The sequence below is a fragment of the Phascolarctos cinereus genome, unplaced genomic scaffold, assembly GCF_003287225.1.
Source record: "Phascolarctos cinereus isolate Bilbo 61053 unplaced genomic scaffold, phaCin_HiC Scaffold_2;HRSCAF=192, whole genome shotgun sequence".
Lineage (NCBI taxonomy): Eukaryota > Metazoa > Chordata > Mammalia > Diprotodontia > Phascolarctidae > Phascolarctos > Phascolarctos cinereus.
The window spans coordinates 60,300,441-60,309,151 of record NW_027555625.1 but is presented as its reverse complement, the minus strand read 5'-3'; positions in this window follow the sequence as shown (position 1 = coordinate 60,309,151).

Here is an 8,711-nt window from a genome sequence, read left to right as displayed (position 1 = left end):
CCAAGGAACTCTGTTTCAATTAAATTCAGCAAATATTTATGCAGCATCTACTTATGTGCAAGGCAGTGCGCTAGGCACAGAGCCAAAAATGAAACAGCAGCTTGAGGAGCTTCCATTCTACAGGGGGAATACAACCTTTACACAGATAAGTAAATATTAAGTGATTTCAAGACAAAAATGGCACTAACAAAATAGGAGGGTCCGGAATGAATTTTGCTTTGAAGAAAGCTATGAATTCCAAGAGATGGAAGTGAGGAGGAGGTGAACCTGGTGGCACTTGATCTGACTATCCTATCTAGATATTGCCCTACTCACTCACTCCTCTTAGCTCAAATCCTTGAGACAGTAGTCTAAAATCCAGATGTCCCCTTCCTTTCCTCCTACTCTCTTCTAAACCTTCTGCCATCTGGATTCTAACTTCATCCTTCAATGGAACTTCTCTCTCCAAAGGTACCAAAGATCTCTTAATTGCCAATTCTAGTGACCTTTTCTTAGTCTTCATCCTTCTGGACCTCTTTGCAACCTTTGACACTGATGATTACTCTTGTCTTCTGTATTCTCTCTCCTCTCTGACTTTTTGTAACACTGCTCTCCTTGTTGTCTGAACCACTCCTCAACCGTTGATGGATCTTCAGCCAGGTCCATTTACTATGGATTGCCCAAGGTTCTGACCTGGGCCCTCTTCTCTACCTCCTCTATGTTAACTTGCTTGGTGATTTTATAAACTGGAGGACCCATAGGCATCTCAAACATAACATATTAAAAAAAAGAATTCATCATCTTTCTCCTCAGATTCCCTTTTCCAAACTTCCCCATTACTGTTCGGGGTACTGCCATCCTCCCAGTCATACAGGTTTGAAACATAGACCTCACATTCTACTCCTCGCTCTGCACCTCCCATACTCTCTAGCCAACTGTTACCACTTCCTGTTGATTTTGTCTCTGTATCACTTTCAGCTTCTCTCTCACACTCTACTTACATATCTAATCTGTTGTCAAAGCTGGTTGTTTCTGCTTCACAGTGTCTCTCCTCTATGTCATGCAACTTAGTCATGTCTAAACTGTCATTGCCTCTGGTTGGTCTTCTTGCCTCAAGTCTCTCTATGGCTCTAGCCTGTCCTCCACTCCTGTGCCAAAGTGCTTTTCCTAAAGTGCTGGTCTGTCACTGTACCTCCTTTTCCCCCCAACCCTGCCCCAGCAATTAAAACAACTCCCAGGGTTTTTTTATGTGAGTGTATTTATGTTTTTTTTTCATCCTAGAGATATTAGGGAGCCAGTGAGGAATTTTGAGTAGAGGAGTAATATGGCCAGACCTGTGTTTTAGGACCATTAATTTGGCAACTGTTGGAAAATGGATTGGAGAGGGGAGGAATTAGTATTAAGGATTTCACCTAGGGAGCTATTGCAACTGTTCCAGTAAGAGGTGATGAGGGCCTGAATGAGGATGGTGGCCATATGAGTGGAGAAGTAGGGACCGAGAGGAGAGATATTGTGGGGGTATTACCAGCTGATGGAACCTGGGGAGAGGGAAAAATTAAAGATGATTCCAGAATTGTAATCTTGGTCTGATGGAAGGATGGTGGTGCCTTCAACAATCAACTAATCAAACAACAAATATTAAGCACCTTCTATATGCTGGGCAATGTTAGGCTTTGGGAATATAAATATAAAGAATGAAACAGTCCCTACTTGCAGTGAACTTACATCTTTATGGGGGAGAATATATATATATGTGTATGCATGTACACACACACACATATATATATATACACATGTATGCATATATGTATATATGTATACACATCACACACACATATATCAGAGAGTTGTTGTTCAGTCATTTCAGTTGTGTCTAACTCTTTGTGACCCTATTTGGGGTTTTCTTGGCCAAGATACTGGAATGGTTTGTCATTTCCTTCTGTGGCTCATTTTACAGATAAGGAAACTGAGGCAAATAGGGTTAAGTGACTTGCCCAGGGTCACACAGCTAGATTTGAATTCAGGTCTTCCTGACTCCAGATCCAGTGCTCTATCCACTATGTCACCTAGTTGCATACACATATAGACACACATATGCATACATACACAATATATTTACATGTATATGCATTTATAAGCTTATCTATAGCATAAATAGAAAGTTAATAACTAAGCAGTTGAATATTAGGTAGATTGGGAGCACTAATAATTGGGGGGAATCAGGAAGGTCTTTGTGCAGAAGATGGTGCTTGAGTTTCATCTTTAAGAAAGAGAGGGACTCTTTGAGGCAGAGGTAAGTGGGGAGAGCATTTTAGGTACTGGGGCCAATGTAGAGGCCCAGAGGTGGGAGAGAAGCATTGTTGGGGTTGGGTTTTTTTTTGGCTAGGCAATGGGATTAAGTGACTTGCCCAGGGTCACACAGCTAGTAAGTGTCATATGTCTGAGGCTGGATTTGAACTCAGGTCCTCCTGAATTCAGGGCCAGTGCTCTATCCACTGCACCACCTAGCTGCCCCAAGAAGTGTTATGTGGGAGGAACAGAGAAGGTCACTTTGGCTGGAACCCAGAGTACAAGGAGGAGAAAGCAATGTCCAATGAGGCTGGAAGGATATATTGGGGTCAACTTGTGCAGAACTTTATGAGCTAAACGGAAGAATTTGTCCTTGATAGGAAGCCACTAGAATTAATTGACCATGAGAGTGACATCATATCTGTGTTTAAGAAACATTCCTTTGGCAGCAGCATATAGGAGGGGCTTGAGTGGTGAGAGATTTGGGACCAGAAGATCAATGAGGAGACTGCTGTTGTAATAATCTAGGCCGCAGGTGATTAGAGTGTGAACTAAGGTGGTGGCCACTGGAGTGGAGAGAAGGGGTTGGATGGTAGAAATAGGAAGGCAGAAATGGCAAGATCTGACAACTAATTGGATATGCAGGGGTGAGGAAAGCCTGGAGGGATGGCAGCGCTTTTGACAGAAATATGGAAGTTTGGAAGAAGGTAAGGTTGAGAGGCAAAGATTATGTGATCAGTTTTGGATGAGTTGTGTTTAAGATGTCTCTGGGACATCGGTTTAAAATGGAGGAATTCAATTCACCAAACATTTATTGATGTGCTGGGTGTGGGGAATATAAAGGCAAAAATGAAATTATTGTTTTTCAAAGTGCTTGTGTTCTACTTGGTAATCACATGTGTGCATAAAGGTAAATGACAAGTAATTTCCATTGTGTCAGGAGCACTCCTTACTCCTAGGGGAGTGAGGGTGGGGGTCAGGAAACACAAATGAAGGATGTAGCAGTGGTCTGAGATTTTAAGCTAATTATAGATTTTAAGAGGGGAGAGGGATCATTCTGGGCACGAGGGTATCACCTATGCAAAGTCATGGAGGTTGGAGATGAAATGACATGTGGGGGAATGGCAAGGAGACCAGTTTAGCTTAAACAGAAAATACATCAGGGATAATCATGTGAACTCACTTATTTCTCACTTGGCTACAACACTTTGAAAATTTTTTAACTTCTCCATCTTGACCCAGTAAGCTTATTATTGGAAAAACCTCATCATTCTGCAAGATCCCATCAACCTTGGACCTCCACTTCATCCCTGCCCTCTGATTGGAGGGTTGGAGCCATGAACTCTCAAACCTCCATTTAAGGATGGAGCTCAGCTCAGACATCTCATTTCTCAGGGGGCTGAACTACTCCCTTTTCTGACTTCTCCACCATGCTCCTGCCTCAGGCTTTTGAGTTTCCTTTGCCTTTTGTCTCCCCCAATGAGATTGCAAACTTCTTGAGGGAAAGGACTGTCTTTCTTTTTATTGAATGTATCCCTAGTGCTTAGCACAGCGCCTGGCATATAGTAGACACTTCATAAATATTTATTGACTAGGTTGAAGCCAGATCATTAAATGTGTTCTGGTAAATGTTTAATAACTGGTTCTCCTTTTAAAACAATGTATGCAGGACACATTTTAAAGTATACTTTGCATTAGTTAACATTTTCTTCATCATTTTCTTCAATCTAAAAAATCAACAATATGATAAATTGAGTTCTGATTTACAGTGTTTACTGATTTCTGAGGTATAAAGGATTTGAAAATTTAACAATCTGCTCTTTAAAGCAGAAAGGAGCTGGCTCTAGAACATCGTAAATGTTTATTCAATCAATCAATGAACATTTATATGCCAAGCACTATGCTAAGAACTGGAGATACAAAAAGAGATCAAAGATAGTCTGTGCTTTATAGAAGTAGGGAGCTTTTTGAACTGCACAGTCACCTGGGCAGACCTGGGCTTTAGGAATATACATTTGGCAGCTGTGTGGAGGAGGGACTAGAAAGGAAAGAGACCAGTTATGAGCTATTGCTGTAGTTCAGCAAGAAGTAATGGAAGCTTGAACTAAGGTGCTGGCTGTGTGAGTGGAAAGAATGAGATAGGTGTCCTGCAGGTAGGACAAGACTTGGCAATGCATTGGATTTGGGAGATGAGAGAACTGACTCTCAGGCTGAGAACCTAGGCGGCTGTAAGGAAGATGGTGTATTAGGCAGAAATAAGGAGGCTAGGAAGAGAGTTTGTTTTGTTTTGTTTTAAGCTAAAGATTTCTATTTTGGACATGTTGAGTTTGAGATACATCTAGCTGGAGCTGTCCAGCAAGTAAAATTGATGAGAAACCTGCTTTCATAAGAGAGATGAAGCTAGATAGGTATATCTGGGAGTCATCTGTATGTGAATGGCAGACCAGCCTAGTGCATAAAGAGGTGGTCTCAGAGTCAGGAAGACCTGGGATTAAGTCTTGCTTCTGACACATGCTAGTTGTTTGACCAAGGTCAAGTCACTTAACAGATCACTACCCCAGGCAGTGGTCTAAGACCATTGTTGACTTTAATTGGTCCAGGAAGTTTTCTTGCTGGGAGTTTCTTATGCTGATGGAATCAGAGGTCAGGTGCCCCCTCTACCCGACAATCCTATAGAGATTATCATTAACGCTATCTGTGGACACTGATGAAACTCACTTAGAAAATACAGAAAGAATAGAATAGAAGAGAGGCTAGGACAGAGTTCTGGGGTAATAGACATAGTGGAGTAGGTTATTGGTGATGGTTCTCCAAAGGAGACTCAGAAATAGTCAGGTAGATGGACAACTAGCAGAGAGCAGTGTCCTGAAAATCCACATAGGAGGGAATAGCCTGGAGGGAGGGGCTGGTTTGTAGTGTCAAACACTGTATAGAGGTTAAGAGAGAAGGGATTGGAGTCCCAGAGATGTCACGAAGGTAGAAATGACAAAAATTGATAACTAATTGGATGTGTGGGGGTGAGGGAGCACTGGAAGGATCGTGGTGCTTTAGGAATTAGCAATCTAAATTCCTAATTCAACAATTAGAGATTCTTGGTAACCTTGGAAAGGGCAGTTATGAGGTACGGGTGTGCAAACCTGATTGCAAAGATTTGAGGAATTAGTAGGAGGTGAGGAAGTGGAGAAGTGGAGGATTGTTTCTAAGAATTTGGTTGTGAAAAGGAGAAACAGGAAAATAGCTTAAGGGAATGGCAGGGTCAAGTGAAGTGTTTTTTTTTTTTAAGAGGGGGCATGTTTGTTGGCATTGGCACAAGGGCTGGCACTGACAAGAGGAAGCACCACCTCTTCCTCTGAGTTTGGAGAGGAGATGAGAATGGAGAATGATATTGAGGGGATCTGAAGTATAGAATTGGGGAGAAGGTAAGAACATAAGGTAAGGTGAAGGAGCCTTACCAGTGTCACTGTGGCTTGTCCTTGTGCATTCCCTACAAAGCCTCCCTGCCCTAAGGCTGGTTTTCCTCATGTATCAAGATTTAGGATTCACTCTACCAACCCAAAAGGCAGCTAAGTGGCACAGTGGGCAGAGAGAGTGCCAAGCTTGAAGTCAGGAAGACTCATCTTTTTTTTTTTTTAAATTTTTTTATTTTTTCCATATGCTTTTGAGTTGAAAATTTTTCTCCCTTTTCCTCCCCCCCACCCTCCCCAAGATGGCGCACAATCTGATATAGGCTTTACATTCACATACCCATTAAACATATTTTCACATTAGTGAAGTTGTAAGTAAAAAAACCAATACGAGGAACCATCGGAAAGATGAAACAAAACTCAACAGAAGGTAAAAATAAGTGATAGCGATTCGACTTCCATAGTTCTTTCTTTGAATGTGAACAGCATTATCCATCCCGAGGCCTCTGGAAATGTCTTAGATCTTCATAATGCTGAGAAATGTTCAGTTTAACAATCTTAGTCATTGCATAACGTCGCTGTTATTGTGTACAAAGTCCTCTTGGTTCTGCTCACTTCACTCACCATCAGACCATATAAGTCTTTCCAGGTTTTTCTGAAGTCAGCCTGTTCATCATTTCTTACAGCACAATAGTATTCCCTTACATTCATATACCACAACTTGCTCAGCCATTCCCCAATCGATGGGCATCCTCTCAATTTCCAATTCTTTGCCACCACAAAAAGAGCTGCTATGTATATTTTTGTACATATGGAAGACTCATCTTCTTGAGTTCAAATCTAGCCTCAGGTGCTTACTAGCTGTGTGATCCTGGCCAAATCACTTAGCCCTGTTTGACTCAGTTTCCTCATCTGTAAAAAGAGCTGGAGAAGGAAATGGCATACGACTCCAGTATCTTTGCCAAGTCATGAAGTCATGACTGGGAGTCATGAAGGGTTGGCTATGACTGAACAACAGCTACTAACCCACATCTGCACTAATGGGTTGGGTCTTTAGAGTGTGGCTGGCTGCGTCTACATATCTACACATCAAGTCTGTAGGTTTACCCCTGGGGGTAGGAGAGTGGTATTCTTCTAAGGCCGAGGTCTTTAACCTCCATGTGACTAGTGATTAGTACACCAACATCATTTAACCCGTTGATATCTCCTCTGTAACACTGATAACAAATTTGCATCAATTAGTTTTTACAAAGGGATGTTTATTGGAAGGATATACTGAGAATCAAAGAACAGACACCTCCGAAACTTCTAAAATACGTCCAGGGGTGTTCTAGATCCAGTTTGAAGGGATCTCTTGAAAGTGTACTGTTAAATTTTCAATATGAGCAGGTATACCGGAAACATCAAACAATGCAAATCAGCGCTCGATTCATTCTTTTGTTGATTGTTTATACTTAACGATGTAGTGGATAAAGTATTAATCATGCAAATTAAACAGCAAAGTGTGTCCTGTGTACCTCTCCCTCTCTTCCCCCAAGCTGGTTATTAAATATTTATCAGCACACTGCTGAACTGTGCAGCCCTCCCCTCTTCATACAACCCTCGGGAGTTCATTTCCAGGGTGGCAGAGTTGAAGCCTCTGGGCCTCTGGGTTTACCCACTACTAGGCTGGGTCAAACAGGTTGGCTCCTTTAGGGATTGGGTTGCTGTCCCCCCTGTCGGTTTTTCTGACCTTTGAAGCTCACAAGGTCGAAGCCTGTTTATTCCTTCTCTAAAGCTCATTAGCCTAAGAGCGTGAAAGAAGAAACAGCACAGACAAGCAAAAACAATAAAGTCGTGCATTCAATGCTCCAGGTGCTGCCTCCCTCTTTTTCCACTTGGAAGCTTTCTAAAGTTTTTGCCTTATCCCTTACTAGGCAAGAGATAGTTTAAGCATGCAGGCTCAGTTCGGGTTCAGAAACCACTTGAAACGCTTTTCTTCACTATACTGGACAAGAAATAATCACAGAACACCTTCCTATCATCAGAATGGTGTCGGGTGGGGTATCAGACAGGGACTCTCCTCTAGAACTTCCGGAAGCAGACTGACTCCCACGCCCACCCACTACCCTCAGGCAAGTTGGCTACAGGCAGTCTCCAGAGTATTCTCGGAAACCTGACCCTCCAATGGCCGCTCCCGCCCTCTACCCTATTCCCTACCCCCTTGCTCTCTGATGAATCTCTCTGGAGGGGTTGGATCGGATGACGTGGAAGATTCCTTCCAGTCCTAGCATCCTATGATCCCCCAGGACTCTTGCCGAGGGAGTCGGGGGGCTGCAGTGGCGTCCTCGCTTCGGAAGCTCTGGATAGTCCAGCGACCGAAGTCAGAGAGCACAGTATCGCAGAAAGGAGCCCTTGTATTTGTGTCTGAATCCACTTAGAACCTGTGTGACCTTAGTACAGGGACTTCTCTCCTGGCCTCGGTTTCAGCAAGGGCAAGTTGAAGGGGCTGGATCCAGCTCTAAACCCTACGATCTGTGGGGTCGGGAGAGCCAGGCTGTTCCAAGACTGGGTACATTGTGTCCCTCTCCCCCGTTCCCCTCATTCGCCGCGGAACCGTGGCACGTGGAGCTTGGCACCCTCGAGGGTTTTCGGCGGAGGCGTGGGGGCGGGGGGGACTACTCCGCGGGTGCTGGCGATTCGAGGAGCGGCCGGGCCGGGTGGAGATCAGCCACAGGGGAAGATTCCCAGCACTGCAGGAAAGGCTGGGAGGTATTTTCACCCCACGGCAACATGCTCGTGGGGATTTCTTTTATTAGTTTTCAGGCGTGCAGAGGAGCTAGGGAGCCCGCAGGAGCGTCCGAGCCCCGGGTGAAGGGAACGCTTTGCAGTCTCCCAGAGCGAGGCGTCCGCGGAGGAATCAGGTTCCCCCGCTAAGGCCAGGTTGGGGATCCGAGAGCGGCGACGCACGCGGCGGAGGGGGGAGGGGGCCGACGACGCGTTCCCCCGCGCCCCGCCCCGCCCCCGCTCACCCCCTCCCCAGAGAGGTCACGTGGCTGC